We start from the raw sequence: 18,886 nt of genomic DNA, 5'->3' as shown, positions 1-18,886 counted from the left end.
GTCCGACCAATCTGATTCCACACTCCAAGACTGCTTCCATCACGTGGACTGGGATATGTTTCGTATTGCGTCAGACAACAACATTGACGAATACGCTGATTCGGTGAGCGAGTTCATTAGAACGTGCGTTGAAGATGTCCTTCCCATAGCAATGATTAAAACATTCCCAAACCAGAAACCGTGGATTGATGGCAGCATTCGCGTGAACCTGAAAGCCCGAACCACTGCTTTTAATCAGGGCAAGGTGACCGGAAACATGACCGAATACAAACAGTGTAACTATTCCCTCCGCAAGGCAATCAAACAAGCTAAGTGTCAGTATAAAGACATATAAGTGAAATAATCTGTCTATAAACAATTGTTTGAAAAAGTATTTGTGTCATTTACAAAGTAGATGTCCTAACCACCTTGCCAAAACTATAGATTGTTAACAAGACATTTGTGGAGTGGTTGAAACCTAAGTGTATGTAAAATATATCACTAGCCACTTTAAACAATGCTACCTAATATAATGTTACATACCCTACATTATTCATCTCATATGTATATGTATATACTGTACTCTATATCTACTGCATCTTTATGTAATACATGTATCACTAGCCACTTTAACTATGCCACTTTGTTTACATATTCATCTCATATGTATATACTGCACTCAATACCATCTACTGTATCTTGCCTATGCCGTTCTGTACCATCACTCATTCATATATCTTTATGTACATATTCTTTATCCCCTTACACTTGTGTCTATAAGGTAGTAGTTTTGGAATTGTTAGCTAGATTACTTGTTGGTCATTACTGCATTGTCGGAACTAGAAGCACAAGCATTTCGCTACACTCGCATTAACATCTGCTAACCATGTGTATGTGACAAATAAAATTTGATTTGATTTGAACATCATAACAAGCACCTGCGCCTCTTTTACCCCAACCACTAGCACCTGACGACGTGTTGAATCAAACCTAAACTGAAGCAGATGAAGCAGAATTTATTGTGGCACATTCTTGCATAGTGAAATCGCAACCACAGTCAGCGACAACAAATTAACCCCACTCAGTGTTCCTCAAAGATACGGCGGGAAGATACGGCGGGCCTCTGTCAGCAATGCCGACTGTGCTGTTGGCACTGAAACATGAATAACATTTTTGGGGCATCTACAGCAATGTGCAAAAATTCCTTCTCCACCTTGAAGAAGACAGACTCTGAACTCAGTACATGTTACATCAACGAAAAACCCAGCTTGTCCAGCTTGCATTTGAGAAGCCAGGAAGGAGAATGGAATCAGAAACTTACGAGGTTTAACACAGCATCGAAGAGGCTCCAGCTCCTCTAAATGGTAAGCTACAATCTTTATGACTCTGGCCGCCGTGCCAGAATGATTTATTCATTGGCTTTTCCTCATGTAAGCCTACTGGTTGTTTGGCTAAATGTTTTATGTAATGTATAGTTTAGGCATTTGATTTTTACTTCAATGCAATGGATCTTTTAGATGTATCTGTGATTCTTAATATCATTAGGCTACTGGCTTTTGCGAATCTAATTGTTATTGATCGATATACAGCTTTGCATTAATTTATGGGTATAGAGACAATGACCAATGAAGCCTAATTGGTTGTGTTCTGAGGTGAGCCCTGGCACAGTGCTCCTGGCTGTCTACTCCAGTGGTGCTGAAATTGTCAGAGCATCTAACGTACGTGTGTGTGTGTGTGTGTGTGTGTGTGTGTAACTCACTCTACCATACAGAAAATATAACAGAGTTGAAGTCGGAAGTTTACATACACTTAGGTTGGAGTCATTAAAACTCATTTTTCAACCACTCCACAAATGTCTTGTTAACAATCTATAGTTTTGGCAAGTCGGTTAGGACATCTACTTTGTAAATGACACAAATAATTTTTCAAACAATTGTTTATAGACAGATTATTTCACTTATAATTCACTGCATCACAATTCCAGTGGGTCAGAAGTTTACAATACACTAAGTTGACTGCCTTTAACAATTGGAGGTGTACGTGTGGATGTATTTCAAGGCCTACCTCCAAACTCAGTCACTCTTTACTTGACATCATGGAAAAATCAAAAGAAATCAGCCAAGACCTCAGAAAATAAATTGCAGACCTCCACAAGTCTGGTTCATCCTTGGGAGCAATTTCCAAATGCCTGTAGGTACCAAATCAATCCCAGAAAAACAGCAAAGGACCTTGTGAAGATGCTGGAGGAAACAGGTACAAAAGTATCTATATCCACAGTAAAACGAGTCCTATATCGACATAACCTGAAAAGCTGTTCAGCAAGGAAGAAGCCAATGCTCTAAAACCGCCATTAAAAAGCCTGACTACAGTTTGCAACTGCACATGGGGACAAATATCGTACTTTTTGGAGAAATGTCCTCTGGTCTCATGAAACAAAAAGAGAACTGTTTGGCCATAATGACCATCATTGTGTTCGGGGGAAGAAGGGGAGGCTTGCAAGCCGAAGAACACCATCCCAACCGTGAAGCAAGGGGGTGACAGCATCATGTTGTGGGATGCTTTGCTGCAGGAGGGACTGGTACACTTCACAAAATAGATGGCATCATGAGGAGGAAGGAAAATTATGTGGATATATTGAAGCAACATCTCCCGACATTAGTCAAGAAGTTAAAGCTTGGTCGCAAATGGGTCTTTCAAATGGACAATGACCCCTAGCAAACTTCCAAAGTTGTAACATAATGGCTTAAGGACAACAAAGTCAAGGTATTGGAGTGCCCACCACAAAGCCCTGACCTCAATCCTAGAGAACATTTGTGGGCAGAACTGAAAAAGTGTCTGCAAGCAAGGAGGCCTACAAACCTGACTCAGTTACTGCAGCTCTGTCAGGAGGAGTGGGCCAAAATGCACCCAACTTATTGTGGAAAGTTTATGGAAGGCCACCTGAAACGTTTGACTCCAGTTAAACAATTGAAAACCAATGTTACCAAATACTAATTGAGTGTATGTAAACTTCTGACCCATTGGGAATGTGATTAAAGAAATAAAAGCTGAAAGAAATCATTCTCTCTACTATTGTTCTGACATTTCATATTTTTTAAATAAAGTGGTGATCCTAACTGACCTAAGACAGGGATTTTTAACTAGGATTAAATGTCAGGAATTGTGAAAAGCTGAGTTTAAATGTATTTGGCTAAGGTGTATGTAAACCTCTGACTTCAACTGTAAGCACGCACCACTTCTCCGTTTTTATTTTTTATAATTTTTTTAAACAAGTTACTTTTTTCATTTCACTTCACCAATTTGGACTATTTTGTGTATGTCCATTACATGAAATCCAAATAAAAATCAATTTAAATTACAGGTTGTAATGCAACAAAAGAGGAAAAACGCCAAGATCTGCCTTTTGCAAGGCACATCAGCTGCGGAGAGTGTGATCATACAGTCGTCCGGAACAGTTGATGCTCTCATGCATGTTTCAGTGTTACTTGCCACGAAGCGAGCATAGAAGTTATTTAGCTAGTCTGGTAGGCTTGTGTCACTGGGCAGCTCTCGGCTGTCCTTCCCTTTCTGGTCTGTGATAATTTGCAAGCCCTGCCACATCCGACGAGTGTCGGAGCCGGTGTAGTACGATTCGATCTTAGCCCTGTATTGACGCTTTGCCTGTTTGATGGATTGTCGGAGGGCATAGTGGAATTTCTTATAAGCTTCGGGGTTAGAGTCCCACTCCTTGAAAGCGGCAGCTCTATCCTTTAGCTCAGTGTGTATGTTGCCTGTAATCCATGGCTTCTGGTTGGGGTGTGTACATGCAGTCACTGTGGGGACGACGTCCTCGATGCACTTATCTTTTTGAATTTTGAATTTTAATTTAATTTAAATTTTTCACGCCTTTTTTCTCCCCAATTTCGTGGTATCCAATTGGTAGTAGTTACAATATTGTCTCATCGCTGCAACTCCTGTACGGACTCGGGAGAGGTGAAGGTCGAGAGCCATGCGTCCTCCGAAACACAACCCAGCCAAGCCGCACTGCTTCTTGACATAATGCCCATCCAACCCGGAAGCCAGCCACACAAATATGTCAGAGGAAACATCATACACCTGGCGACCGTGTCAGCGTGCACTGCGCCCGGCCCGCCACAGGAGTCGCTAGTGCGTGATGAGACAAGGATATCCCTGCCGGCCAAACCCTCCACTAACCCGGACGACGCTGGGCCAATTGTGTGCCGACCCGCGGCCGGATGTGACAGAGCCTGGACTCGAACCCAGAATCTCTATGGCACAGCAGCATTAGACCACTGCGCCACTCGGGAGGCCCCCTCAATGCACTTATTGATAAAGCCAGTAACTGATGTGGTGTACCATCGGAAGAATCCCGGAACATATTCCAGTCTGTGCTAGCAAAACAATCCAGTAGTTTAGCATCTGCTTCATCTGACCACTTTTTTATAGACCGAGTCACTGGTGCTTCCTGCTTTAAAAAAAAATTGTAAGCAGAGTTATGGTCAGATTTGCCAAATGAAGATCAAGGGAGAGCTTTGTACTTACAGTGCCTTGCGAAAGTATTCGGCCCCCTTGAACTTTGCGACCTTTTGCCACATTTCAGGCTTCAAACATAAAGATATAAAACTGTATTTTTTTGTGAAGAATCAACAACAAGTGGGACACAATCATGAAGTGGAACGACATTTATTGGATATTTCAAACTTTTTTAACAAATCAAAAACTGAAAAATTGGCCGTGCAAAATTATTCAGCCCCCTTAAGTTAATACTTTGTAGCGCCACCTTTTGCTGCGATTACAGCTGTAAGTCGCTTGGGGTATGTCTCTATCAGTTTTGCACATCGAGAGACTGAAATTTTTTCCCATTCCTCCTTGCAAAACAGCTCGAACTCAGTGAGGTTGGATGGAGAGCATTTGTGAACAGCAGTTTTCAGTTCTTTCCACAGATTCTCGATTGGATTCAGGTCTGGACTTTGACTTGGCCATTCTAACACCTGGATATGTTTATTTTTGAACCATTCCATTGTAGATTTTGCTTTATGTTTTGGATCATTGTCATGTTGGAAGACAAATCTCCGTCCCAGTCTCAGGTCTTTTGCAGACTCCATCAGGTTTTCTTCCAGAATGGTCCTGTATTTGGCTCCATCCATCTTCCCATCAATTTTAACCATCTTCCCTGTCCCTGCTGAAGAAAAGCAGGCCCAAACCATGATGCTGCCACCACCATGTTTGACAGTGGGGATGGTGTGTTCAGCTGTGTTGCTTTTACGCCAAACATAACGTTTTGCATTGTTGCCAAAAAAGTTCCATTTTGGTTTCATCTGACCAGAGCACCTTCTTCCACATGTTTGGTGTGTCTCCCAGGTGGCTTGTGGCAAACTTTAAACAACACTTTTTATGGATATCTTTAAGAAATGGCTTTCTTCTTGCCACTCTTCCATAAAGGCCAGATTTGTGCAATATACGACTGATTGTTGTCCTATGGACAGAGTCTCCCACTTCAGCTGTAGATCTCTGCAGTTCATCCAGAGTGATCATGGGCCTCTTGGCTGCATCTCTGATCAGTCTTCTCCTTGTATGAGCTGAAAGTTTAGAGGGACGGCCAGGTCTTGGTAGATTTGCAGTGGTCTGATACTCCTTCCATTTCAATATTATCACTTGCACAGTGCTCCTTGGGATGTTTAAAGCTTGGGAAATATTTTTGTATCCAAATCCGGCTTTAAACTTCTTCACAACAGTATCTCGGACCTGCCTGGTGTGTTCCTTGTTCTTCATGATGCTCTCTGCGCTTTTGACGGACCTCTGAGACTATCACAGTGCAGGTGCATTTATACGGAGACTTGATTACACACAGGTGGATTATATTTATCATCATTAGTCATTTAGGTCAACATTGGATCATTCAGAGATCCTCACTGAACTTCTGGAGAGAGTTTGCTGCACTGAAAGTAAAGGGGCTGAATAATTTTGCACGCCCAATTTTTCAGTTTTTGATTTGTTAAAAAAGTTTGAAATATCCAATAAATGTTGTTCCACTTCATGATTGTGTCCCACTTGTTGATTCTTCACAAAAAAATACAGTTTTATATCTTTCTGTTTGAAGCCTGAAATGTGGCAAAAGGTCGCAAAGTTCAAGGGGGACGAATACTTTCGCAAGGCACTGTATCTCTGTGTGTGGAGTAAAGGTGGTCTAGAATGTTATTCCCTCTGGTTGCACATGTGACATGCTGATAGAAATGAGGTAAAACTGATTTAAGTTTCCCTGCATTAAAGTCTCCAGTCACTAGAGCGCCACCTCTGGATGAGCGTTTTCCTCTTAGCTTATAGTGGAATACAGCTCATTGGGTGCGGTTTTAGTGCCAGCGTCTGTCCGTGGTGGTATGTAGTCAGCTTTGAAAAATACAGAAACACTCTCTAGGTAGATAGTGTGGTCTACAGCTTATCATGAGATACTCTACCTCAGGCGAGCAAAACCTTGAGACTTCCTTAGATATCGTGCACCAGCTATTGTTTACAAATATGCATTGGCCCCTGCCCCGTGTCTTACCAGAGGCTGCTGTTCTGTCCTACCGATAATGTATAACCCGCGAGCTGTATGTTCTTAATGTCGTCATTCACCCATGACTTGGTGAGACATAAGATATTACCGTTTTTAATGTCCCGTTGGTAGGATATACGTGCTTTCAGTTCAACCCGTTTATTTTCCAGCGATTGAGAGTTAGCTAGCAGAACGAAGGCAAGGGCAGATTAGCCACTCGTCGCCTGATCTCACAAGGCATCCTGATCTCTTTCTGCGAAACCTGTGTTTCCTTTTCCAGTGAATCCCGGGGATCTGAGCCTGGTCGGGTGTCTGTAGTATATCCCTTGCGTCTGACTCATAGAAGAAGAACTCCTCATCCAATTTGAGGTGAGTAATTCCAGTTCTGATGTCCAGAAGACCTTTTCGGACATAATGTTGCTGCTATCGTCTCTTATGTTCAAAACAAGTTACGAACAACGCGGGAAAAAAAAGAAAAAAATAGCATGGTTGGTTAAGAGCTGATAAGACGGTAGCCCTCCCCTCCGGCGCCATCTTGACTTCTTTTGTGTAGTAACCAAAAGGTCATGTGATGCTGCCTTTGAGTCTAGCGAGAAGAAGAACAGTAGAGTATTATCAGATTTAGGGAAACTTAGTTTTCCAACTAGATGAATAGGTGGCGATCACGCCAGTGAGCAGCTACTGTATACAGGCTGCTTGCACAGACCTGCACAGCTGTAATCAGATGGGGAAGCAGCAATTGTCAGGTAATGAATGACATCATTATAATATTCCACTAGAATCCCCACTAAGATTCATGCAGAATCCCTAGCCATAGATTCCAAGCTTCTGAGATTCCCCATTCCCCAATCATTAAGTTCACAAACTATACATTCTTCTATTTTCTTACCTTTCATGTCAATGTAGAAATGAAAGCCATGCCTTCCGGTATTCAAATGACTGTGGCCTATTACTGTATATAAAGCATAACCAGTCTTTGTGTTTGTAAAGATCTGTTTATGCTGTGACCTCATCTTAACTAAGGTCGCTGTTGCCTTCATGTCCTTCAGATACAAAGGTAAAAGCATGGTAATGATATACAGTCCTATACCACCATACTGGACCATCACTTCAATGAGAGAGAACTATACTTTAAGGACCGTCTTATATTCCTATGGCAAAAAGGGACCTCAGTAGGCCTATTGTACTCATTGCTATGCATAAACACTGTATATATAATGTCGATTGAAAGTCAATGCCCTACAGTACACCTGAAACGGTAAATATAATCTCTGTGTAAATGCTTAGTGTTTTTGGCCTGTATCCGCTCAGCTGTAAGTGAGCAAGTGTGTACTCTGTCGAACATAACCGCGAGCACTCATCCCCATCCTAACTAGGCATGTACACAATTTTCTGGTCAACAGACAATGCACATTTAGCACACACTTGTGCTCGTCTTCATCGACCGAACCCACCCCGGGATATTCCGGAGTGTGTTAGTAAACAAAAGTGCAGGAGGGATTAAATAAAGACTTACGGCGATGTATAACTGATGTTAAAGAGCCAGCAGTAGAACTTATATACAGATGTAACATTCACCGTGTGTTGATCCATCCAGGTAGCCTAGTGGTTAGAGCCTTGGGCCAGTAACCAAAAGGTTTGAATACCAGTCAACTCCAGCAACACGCTTAACTCTATTTCGCTCCAGGGGGGCCGTCCTACTATGGCTGACCCTGTAAAACAACACAAATGACATTGGTGGCGTACACAGTTAGTAGGTGTTATGGTGGGTGCAAGGAAATGCTTATATGCCTAGTTCTTATCAATCAATGCAGTGAATGTCAAACAAGCACTTAATAATACATTTCATATAACATTTTATTAGACACACGCGCCGAATACAACAGGTGTAGTAAACCTTACAGTGAAATGCTTACTTAGGAGCCCCTAACCGACAGTGCAGTTAAAAAAAAATACAGATAAGAATAAGAGATAAAGGTAGCAAGTAATTAAAGAGGAGCAGTAAAAAAAATAACATATACAGGGGGAGCCGGTACAGAGTCAATGTGCAGGGGCACCGGTTAGTTGAGGTAGTACGTACATGTAGGTAGAGTTAATTAAAGTGACTATGCATTGATGACAACAGATAGTGGCAGTGATGTGGAGAGGGGAGGGGGAGAACAATGTGAATAGTCTGGGTAGCCATTTGACTAGATGATCTTATAGCCTGGGGGTAGAAGCTGACAGAGAATTTTTATTAGGATTAAATGTCAGGAATTGTGAAAAACTGAGTTTAAATGTATTTGGTAAAGGTGTATGCAAACTTCCGACTTCAACTGTAAATAGTATTTAAACATTATTAAAGTGACCAGTGTTCAATGACTATGTACATAGGTCAGCAGTCCCTAAGGTCAGGGTAGAGTGGCTGGTGGTAGCCAACTAGTGACATTGACTAAGGGGCAGAGTAGGACAAAGGACTAGGCACTGGGGGGAGGTCGTCTAATGGTGGCTGTTTAACAGTCTGATGGCCTGGGGATAGAAGCTGTTGCACCTGTACTGTCTTTTTTTATTTATCTGTGTTGTTGTTTATTAAACATTTTCTTACACATTAAACCTAAATTAAACCTCATTATTGGGATGGCAGAAACTGAACAAGACCTGCAGAAGATGTTATTATGTTGGTGCAAAAGATGGATCAATTGACACAGATAATGCATTTTGAACCAGGTACTAAGAGGTACTAAGTGTTTTTCTGTTTTGGTGAAGAAATGCTTGAGTTTATTGGCAATTAAAAATATCTGGGTCTTTATTTTGATGAACGGCACATTTCCCCTGGCCAACTCAGTAAATAGAGCTCTTTGGGGAGGTATATGGAAAACAAAAACACTCAAAGATATTGGTTTCGCCACGTATTTCAAACTGTGTCAGACATGCGTGTCTCCTGTTCTGGACTATTCAGCAGGAGTGTGGGTTGCTAACAGGTATCTCAAAAACCCCAACAGAGCAGGATGTAATTTTTTAGGTATCCACAAGTTTGCACCTATACTGACAATAACTGGGGACATGGGCTGGGAACCGTGTGAGGTGAGATGGAAACATGTATGGTGAGACTGTTGGATATGCCAATTGCCAGAATAGCAAGAAAAGTTTTTCAATGGGATCTCTCCATATGAGAGCATAGGCATCTGATGGTTTGGGATAGGCCCGTTAGTTCCAGTGAAGGGAAATCTTAACACGACCACATACAATGACATTCTAAACCACATATGTCAGAGTCAAGGCCCGCGGGCCACATCCGGCCCGCAAGAAGGTTTTTTACGGCCCCTGGGATGATCTTGATTTATTATTAGAACCGGCCCGCAGCAAGCCGGCAGCCCGCAGATCTTTTACACGCACCAATACTACATTTCCCACAATGCAAAGGTGACGCACCGAGCAGTAGGCTGCTTCATTTCAATATTTATTGGCACAGCAGTCGTCAGCATCACAGTAAAATTAACTTTCAGATACCCATCAAAAATGGCAAAACGGAAGGTGGATACTGAGAACCGGGGGTTTCAAACAAGGTGGGAGTCGGAGTATATGTTCACGAAGGTAGCTGGAAAACCTGTGTGTCTTCTGTGTGGAGAAAGTGTGGCGGTACTGAAAGAGTATAATCTGAGACGACATTATGAAACGAAACACGCGGACAAAAACAAGAATATGGACATGGAACAAAGGCTACAAAAGGCAGAGGAATTAAAACGAGGCCTCAAATCTCGACAGGCTCTGTTCAAAAAAGCCAAATCACAAGGCCAGGCTGCTGTCAAGGCCAGTTTTATTTTGGCAGAAGAGATCGCTAAATCAGCCCGGCCATTTACGGAGGGGGATTTCATCAAAAACTGCATGATTAAAGTTTGTGACGAAGTTTGCCCAGAAAAAAGGCAACTCTTTTTAAATGTGAGTCTGAGCAGAAACACCATTGCCGAGAGAGTAGACCAGTTGTCCATCAATCTAAAAGAGCAGCTTGTGAAAAAGGGAAAAGATTTTATTGCATATTCCTTGGCTGTGGATGAGAGCACCGACATTTCTGACATTGCCCAGTTGTCAATTTTCATCCGCGGAGTGGACTCCAACCTAAGCGTGACAGAGGAGTTTTTGGCTTTACGTCCTATGCATGGCACAACTACGGGGCATGATTTGTATGAAGAGGTGTCAAGATGTGTAAATGAGATGGAGCTGCCTTGGGAAAAACTTGTGGGTTTGACAACCGACGGAGCACCTGCGATGTGTGGACACAGGAGCGGACTGGTGGCGAAGATACGGGAAAAGATGCAAGAGGAAAACGCGACAGGTGAGCTGACAGCTTATCATTGTATCATACACCAGGAAGCGTTGTGCGGTAAAGCCTTGAAAATGGAGCATGTAATGAGCATCATCACGCGCACAGTTAACTTTATCAGAGCCAAAGGTTTGAATCACCGCCAGTTCAAGGCATTTCTGACGGAGTTAGAAACGGAGCATGGTGATTTGCCTTATCACACAGAGGTGCGATGGCTAAGCCAGGGAAAGGTGCTTCAAAGATGTTTCGAGCTTCGTGAGGAGATTTGTCTGTTCTTGGACAGCAAAGGGAAAGACACAACACAACTCCGAGACGAAATGTTTCTGTGTGAAATGGCTTTTCTGTGTGACATTACGAGTCATCTGAATGCAATAAACTTGCAGCTGCAGGGTCGGGATCGTGTCATCTCTGATATGTACAGTACAGTGAAGGCATTTAAAACCAAACTGACTCTGTGGGAGACGCAGATGCGGAAAGAAAATTTGAGCCACTTTCCCAGCTGCCAGACCATGAAAGAGAAGCTCTCTACCAGTGCGTTCCCGAGCACACAGTTGGCTGATAAAATAGGTATGCTTGCCGCTGACTTTCGACGCCGATTTGCTGACTTTGAAGCACAAAAAAGCAGGCTGGAACTGCTCGGTAACCCATTTGCTGTTGACGTGGAAAGCTCACCACCAAACCTCCAAATGGAGTTGATTGACCTCCAATGCAATGATGCACTGAGGGCAAAATATGCGGCAGTGGGTGCTGCGGAGTTCGCCCGTTTCCTCCCCGGCACAATGCCCCAGCTGCGCATCCAGGCTGCTCAAACGTTGTCTATGTTTGGCAGCACATACCTGTGTGAACAACTGTTTTCTTTGATGAACCTGAACAAAACATCACACAGAAGTCGACTTACTGCTGAACACCTCCACTCAATTCTGAGGATTTCTTCAGCTCAGAGCCTTACCCCGAACATTGATGAACTTGTGGAAAAGATGGGACACCACCAAGTATCACCCTCAACCTCAAACAAGTGAACATTACTGTGCAATCACATATTTAGAGTTTTTACTCAGTTCAAGTTTAAAAGTTAAAATTTAATATTTGTTTTCACTGCATGTTACTTCTCCTTAAACAAAGTGTTGTTTTTGATTAATAGATTTTTGCACTTTATTTTTTTGTATTTCAATCCAATTATATTTTAAAAATATTTCAGTTGAGTGGATGATAGAAAATTGCTATTATTGTTTTTTCTTTGAAGTAAATTTAGCCCACTTTTGCTAAAATAGAAAATATAGTCTACTGATGGTGCCTTGAATACCGGTTTCTTTCATTTAATGTTCATGTTATGGGGATATTTATATAAAGGAAATTTGTCTTTTGTGTCTGTTGAAAATTAAAGATTACTGACAGAGCCATAAGAAAATATTGCTTTATTTATCTGATCATATTGTAATATATTTGTTAGGTTTTCAGTAGGTTCAATTAGGTTCACTAGACTATATGCGTCATTTAAAAATTTTTCAATGAACATTCGAACAGTCCGGCCCTCGTCTTGTAGCTGATTTTTTTATTTGGCCCTCCGTCCATTTGACTTTGACACCCCTGTTCTAAACTATTCTGTACTTCCAACTTTGTGGCAACAGTTTGGGGAAAGCCCTTTCCTGTTTCAGCATGACAATGCCGCCGTGCACAAAGCGAGGTCCATACAGAAATGGTTTGTCGCGATCGCTGTGGAAGAACTTGACTGGCCTGCATAGAGCCCTGACCTCAATCCCATCTAACACCTTTGGTATGAATTGGAACACCAACTGCGAGCCAGGCCTAATTGCCTAACATCAGTGCCAGACCTCACTAAAGCTCTTGTGGCTGAATGGAAGCACATTCCTGCAGCAATGATCCAACATCTAGTGGAATGCCTTCCCAGAAGAGAGGAGGCTGTTATGGCAGCAAAGGGGGGACCAACTCCACATTAATACCCATGATTTTGGAATGAGATTTTTGATGAAAAGGTGTCCAAATACCTTTGGTTATGTAGTGTATATTATGAACAACCTACCTAAAAGCAAGAGATCGCTATGTGCACAGGTAAGATCAGGGATATGAACTGCGTATTGAAACAGGTAAGATCAGGGATATGAACTGCGTATTGAAACAGGTAAGATCAGGGATATGAACTGCGTATTGAAACAGGTAAGATCAGGGATATGAACTGCGTATTGAAACAGGTCAGAACAGGGATATTGACCAGCGTATTGAAACAGGTAAGATCAGGGATATGAACTGCGTATTGAAACAGGTCAGAACAGGGATATTGACCAGCGTATTGAAACAGGTAAGATCAGGGATATGAACTGCGTATTGAAACAGGTCAGAACAGGGATATTGACCAGCGTATTGAAACAGGTCAGATCAGGGATATTCACCTGCGTATTGAAACAAGTCAGATCGGGGATATTGACCTGCGTATTGAAACAGGTCAGATCAGGGATCAGAAAGTCACAAGTCATATAATAAGTTGCATGGACTCACTCTGTTTATGCATATATTTGCTGTTTATCCTCTTGGTCTTTCTTTAAAAATATTCACAAAAATCAAACCTTGAATTGAAGTAAAATGATAGAAAAAAAATCATGTGAAATAAATATCTTTCTTCGAAACGTGTGCCACAATTATTAGCACTCTAAAATTCTTAAGTTCACCCAAGTGATTAGGGAAACTTAAGTGGTAAACCATGACTTCCTTTTTCACTGGGGTATAAATATGAGGTGACACACAGGCCAAGTTCCCATAGTCATCCATCACTATGGGAAAGAACCAAGAATACAGTAATGATGTGGGAAATAAGAAAGAGCCAGCAGTAGAACTTATATACAGATGTAACATTCACCGTGTGTTGATCCATCCAGGTAGCCTAGTGGTTAGAGCCTTGGGCCAGTAACCAAAAGGTTTGAATACCAGTCAACTCCAGCAACACGCTTAACTCTATTTCGCTCCAGGGGGGCCGTCCTACTATGGCTGACCCTGTAAAACAACACAAATGACATTGGTGGCGTACACAGTTAGTAGGTGTTATGGTGGGTGCAAGGAAATGCTTATATGCCTAGTTCTTATCAATCAATGCAGTGAATGTCAAACAAGCACTTAATAATACATTTCATATAACATTTTATTAGACACACGCGCCGAATACAACAGGTGTAGTAAACCTTACAGTGAAATGCTTACTTAGGAGCCCCTAACCGACAGTGCAGTTAAAAAAAAATACAGATAAGAATAAGAGATAAAGGTAGCAAGTAATTAAAGAGGAGCAGTAAAAAAAATAACATATACAGGGGGAGCCGGTACAGAGTCAATGTGCAGGGGCACCGGTTAGTTGAGGTAGTACGTACATGTAGGTAGAGTTAATTAAAGTGACTATGCATTGATGACAACAGATAGTGGCAGTGATGTGGAGAGGGGAGGGGGAGAACAATGTGAATAGTCTGGGTAGCCATTTGACTAGATGATCTTATGGCCTGGGGGTAGAAGCTGACAGGGAATTTTTATTAGGATTAAATGTCAGGAATTGTGAAAAACTGAGTTTAAATGTATTTGGTAAAGGTGTATGCAAACTTCCGACTTCAACTGTAAATAGTATTTAAACATTATTAAAGTGACCAGTGTTCAATGACTATGTACATAGGTCAGCAGTCCCTAAGGTCAGGGTAGAGTGGCTGGTGGTAGCCAACTAGTGACATTGACTAAGGGGCAGAGTAGGACAAAGGACTAGGCACTGGGGGGAGGTCGTCTAATGGTGGCTGTTTAACAGTCTGATGGCCTGGGGATAGAAGCTGTTGCATCTGTACTGTCTTTTTTTATTTATCTGTATTGTTGTTTATTAAACATTTTCTTACACATTAAACCTAAATTAAACCTCATTATTGGGATGGCAGAAACTGAACAAGACCTGCAGAAGATGTTATTATGTTGGTGCAAAAGATGGATCAATTGACACAGATAATGCATTTTGAACCAGGTACTAAGAGGTACTAAGTGTTTTTCTGTTTTGGTGAAGAAATGCTTGAGTTTATTGGCAATTAAAAATATCTGGGTCTTTATTTTGATGAACGGCACATTTCCCCTGGCCAACTCAGTAAATAGAGCTCTTTGGGGAGGTATATGGAAAACAAAAACACTCAAAGATATTGGTTTCGCCACGTATTTCAAACTGTGTCAGACATGCGTGTCTCCTGTTCTGGACTATTCAGCAGGAGTGTGGGTTGCTAACAGGTATCTCAAAAACCCCAACAGAGCAGGATGTCATTTTTTAGGTATCCACAAGTTTGCACCTATACTGACAATAACTAGGCACATGGGCTGGGAACCGTGTAAGGTGAGATGGAAACATGTATGGTGAGACTGTTGGATATGCCAATTGCCAGAATAGCAAGAAAAGTTTTTCAATGGGATCTCTCCATATGAGAGCATAGGCATCTGATGGTTTGGGATAGGCCCGTTAGTTCCAGTGAAGGGAAATCTTAGCACGACCACATACAATGACATTCTAAACTATTCTGTACTTCCAACTTTGTGGCAACAGTTTGGGGAAAGCCCTTTCCTGTTTCAGCATGACAATGCCGCCGTGCACAAAGCGAGGTCCATACAGAAATGGTTTGTCGCGATCGCTGTGGAAGAACTTGACTGGCCTGCATAGAGCCCTGACCTCAATCCCATCTAACACCTTTGGTATGAATTGGAACACCAACTGCGAGCCAGGCCTAATTGCCCAACATCAGTGCCAGACCTCACTAAAGCTCTTGTGGCTGAATGGAAGCACATTCCTGCAGCAATGATCCAACATCTAGTGGAATGCCTTCCCAGAAGAGAGGAGGCTGTTATGGCAGCAAAGGGGGGACCAACTCCACATTAATACCCATGATTTTGGAATGAGATTTTTGATGAAAAGGTGTCCAAATACCTTTGGTTATGTAGTGTATATTATGAACAACCTACCTAAAAGCAAGAGATCGCTATGTGCACAGGTAAGATCAGGGATATGAACTGCGTATTGAAACAGGTAAGATCAGGGATATGAACTGCGTATTGAAACAGGTAAGATCAGGGATATGAACTGCGTATTGAAACAAGTAAGATCAGGGATATGAACTGCGTATTGAAACAGGTCAGAACAGGGATATTGACCAGCGTATTGAAACAGGTAAGATCAGGGATATGAACTGCGTATTGAAACAGGTCAGAACAGGGATATTGACCAGCGTATTGAAACAGGTAAGATCAGGGATATGAACTACGTATTGAAACAGGTCAGAACAGGGATATTGACCAGCGTATTGAAACAGGTAAGATCAGGGATATGAACTGCGTATTGAAACAGGTCAGAACAGGGATATTGACCAGCGTATTGAAACAGGTCAGATCAGGGATATTCACCTGCGTATTGAAACAAGTCAGATCGGGGATATTGACCTGCGTATTGAAACAGGTCAGATCAGGGATCAGAAAGTCACAAGTCATATAATAAGTTGCATGGACTCACTCTGTTTATGCATATATTTGCTGTTTATCCTCTTGGTCTTTCTTTAAAAATATTCACAAAAATCAAACCTTGAATTGAAGTAAAATGATAGAAAAAAAATCATGTGAAATAAATATCTTTCTTCGAAACGTGTGCCACAATTATTAGCACTCTAAAATTCTTAAGTTCACCCAAGTGATTAGGGAAACTTAAGTGGTAAACCATGACTTCCTTTTTCACTGGGGTATAAATATGAGGTGACACACAGGCCAAGTTCCCATAGTCATCCATCACTATGGGAAAGAACCAAGAATACAGTAATGATGTGGGAAATAAGGTTGTTGAGCTGCACAAATCAGGAAATGGCTATAAGAAAATAGTTCAACGGTTGAAAATTCCCATTTCCATTATCAGGGCAATAATTCAGAAGTTTAAAGCTACTTGAGATGTTAACAATCGTCCTGGAAGAGGACGTGTGTCTAAATCGACCCCGCGCACAGTTAGGAGGATGGTTCCAGTGTCCAAAAAATCTCAAAGGATCACAGCTGTAGAATTGTAGATGTTAGTTGGGTCTTGGGGTCAGAAAGTCTCCAAAACTACGATCAAAAGTCTTTGTTTTTTATGGCAACAAATTCAAGCGCCTACAGTTTTCCAAACGTGGAACTTTCAATGTGATTGGGTTCTATGGTCAGATAAGACCAAAATAGATATTTTTGGAAACAAACACCAGAGGTAGATTTGGCGTAGACAGAAAAATAGAAAAGTACCTCATCCCCACTGTGAAGTATGGTGGTGGATCTTTGATGTTGTGGGGCTCTTTTTCTTCTAACGGCCCTGGACAAATTGCTAGGATACATGGTATCCTGGACTCCATCAAGTACCAGCAGATATTAAATCAAAACCTGACTACCTCTGCACGGAAGCTTAAACTGGGCCGTGGTTAGATCTTCTAGCAGGACAATGACCCAAAGCACTCATAATCAACATAAAAATGGTTCACTGACCCCGGAATCAAGATTTTGCCATGGCCATCCCAGTCCCCTGACCTAAACCCCATAGAAAACCTGTGGGATGAGTTGAAGAGGAGAGTAAACAAGCGTAGACCTTGGGAATCTGAAGGATTTGGAGAGATTCTGCATGGAGGAATGGTCTCAGATCCCTTGCCATGTGTTCTCCAACCTCATTACGAATTATAGGAGAAGACTCAGAGCTGTTATCTTGGCAAAGGGAGGTTGCACAAAGTATTGAATGAAGGGATGCCAATAATTGTGGCACACATACAGTTGAAGTCAGAAGTTTACAGACACTTAGATTGCAGTATTTAAAACTCGTTTTTCAACCACTCCACAAATTTCTTATTAATTAACGAACTATAGTTTTGGCAAGTCGGTTAGGACATCTACTTTGTGCATGACACAAGTCATTTTTCAAACAATTGTTTATAGACAGATTATTTCACTTATAATTCACTATCACAATTCCAGTTGGTCAGAAGTTTACAATACACTAAGTTGACTGTGCCTTTAAACAGCTTGGAAAATTCCAGAAAATGTCATGGCTTTAGAAGCTTCTGATAGGCTAATTGACATCATTTGAGTCAATTGGAGGTGTACCTGTGGATGTATTTCAAGGCCTACCTTCAAACTCAGTGCCTCTTTGCTTGACATCATGGGGAAATCAAAAGAAATCAGCCAAGACCTCCGAAAACAAAATTACGTCTGGTTCATCCTTGGGAACAATTTCCAAACGCCTGAAGGTACCACGTTCATCTATACAAACAATAGTATGCAAGTATAGAGATAAACATACTTTGGTACGAAAAGTGCAAAAAGTGGTACGAAAAGTGAAAAGTGCAAATCAATCCCAGAACAACAGCAAAGGACCTTGTGAAGAGGCTGGAGGAAACCGGTACAAAAGTATCTATATCCACAGTAAAACGAGTCCTACATCGACATAACCTGAAAGGCCGCTCAGCAAGGAAGAAGCCATTGCTAAAAAAACGCCTTAAAAAAGTCAGAATACGGTTTGTGGCACACATGGGGACAAAGATCGTACTTTTTGGAGAAATGTCCTCTGGTCTGATGAAACAAAAATAGAACTGATTGGCCATAATGACCATCATTATGTTTGGAGGAAAAAGGGGGAGGCTTGCAAGCCGAAGAACATCATCCCAACCGTGAAGCACAGGGGTGGCAGCATCATGTTGTGGGGATGCTTTGCTGCAGGAGGGACTGGTGCACTTCACAAAATAGATGGCATCATAAAATTATGTGGATATATTGAAGCAACATCTCAAGACATCAGTCAGGAATTTAAAGCTTGGTCACAAATGGGTCTTCCAAATGGACATCGACCCCAAGCATACTTCCAAAGTTGTGGCAAAATGGCTTAAGGACAACAAAGTCAAGGTATCGGAGTGGCCATCACAAAGCCCTGACCTCAATCCTATAGAACATTTGTGGGCAGAACTGAAAAAGCGCATGCAAGCAAGGAGGCCTACAAACCTGACTCAGTTACACCAGCTCTGTAAGGAGGAATGGGCCAAAATTCACCCAACTTTTTGTGGGAAGCT

Source organism: Oncorhynchus clarkii, chromosome 20 (assembly GCF_045791955.1).
Source record: "Oncorhynchus clarkii lewisi isolate Uvic-CL-2024 chromosome 20, UVic_Ocla_1.0, whole genome shotgun sequence".
NCBI lineage: Eukaryota > Metazoa > Chordata > Actinopteri > Salmoniformes > Salmonidae > Oncorhynchus > Oncorhynchus clarkii.
Note: the sequence above shows the minus strand (reverse complement) of the source record.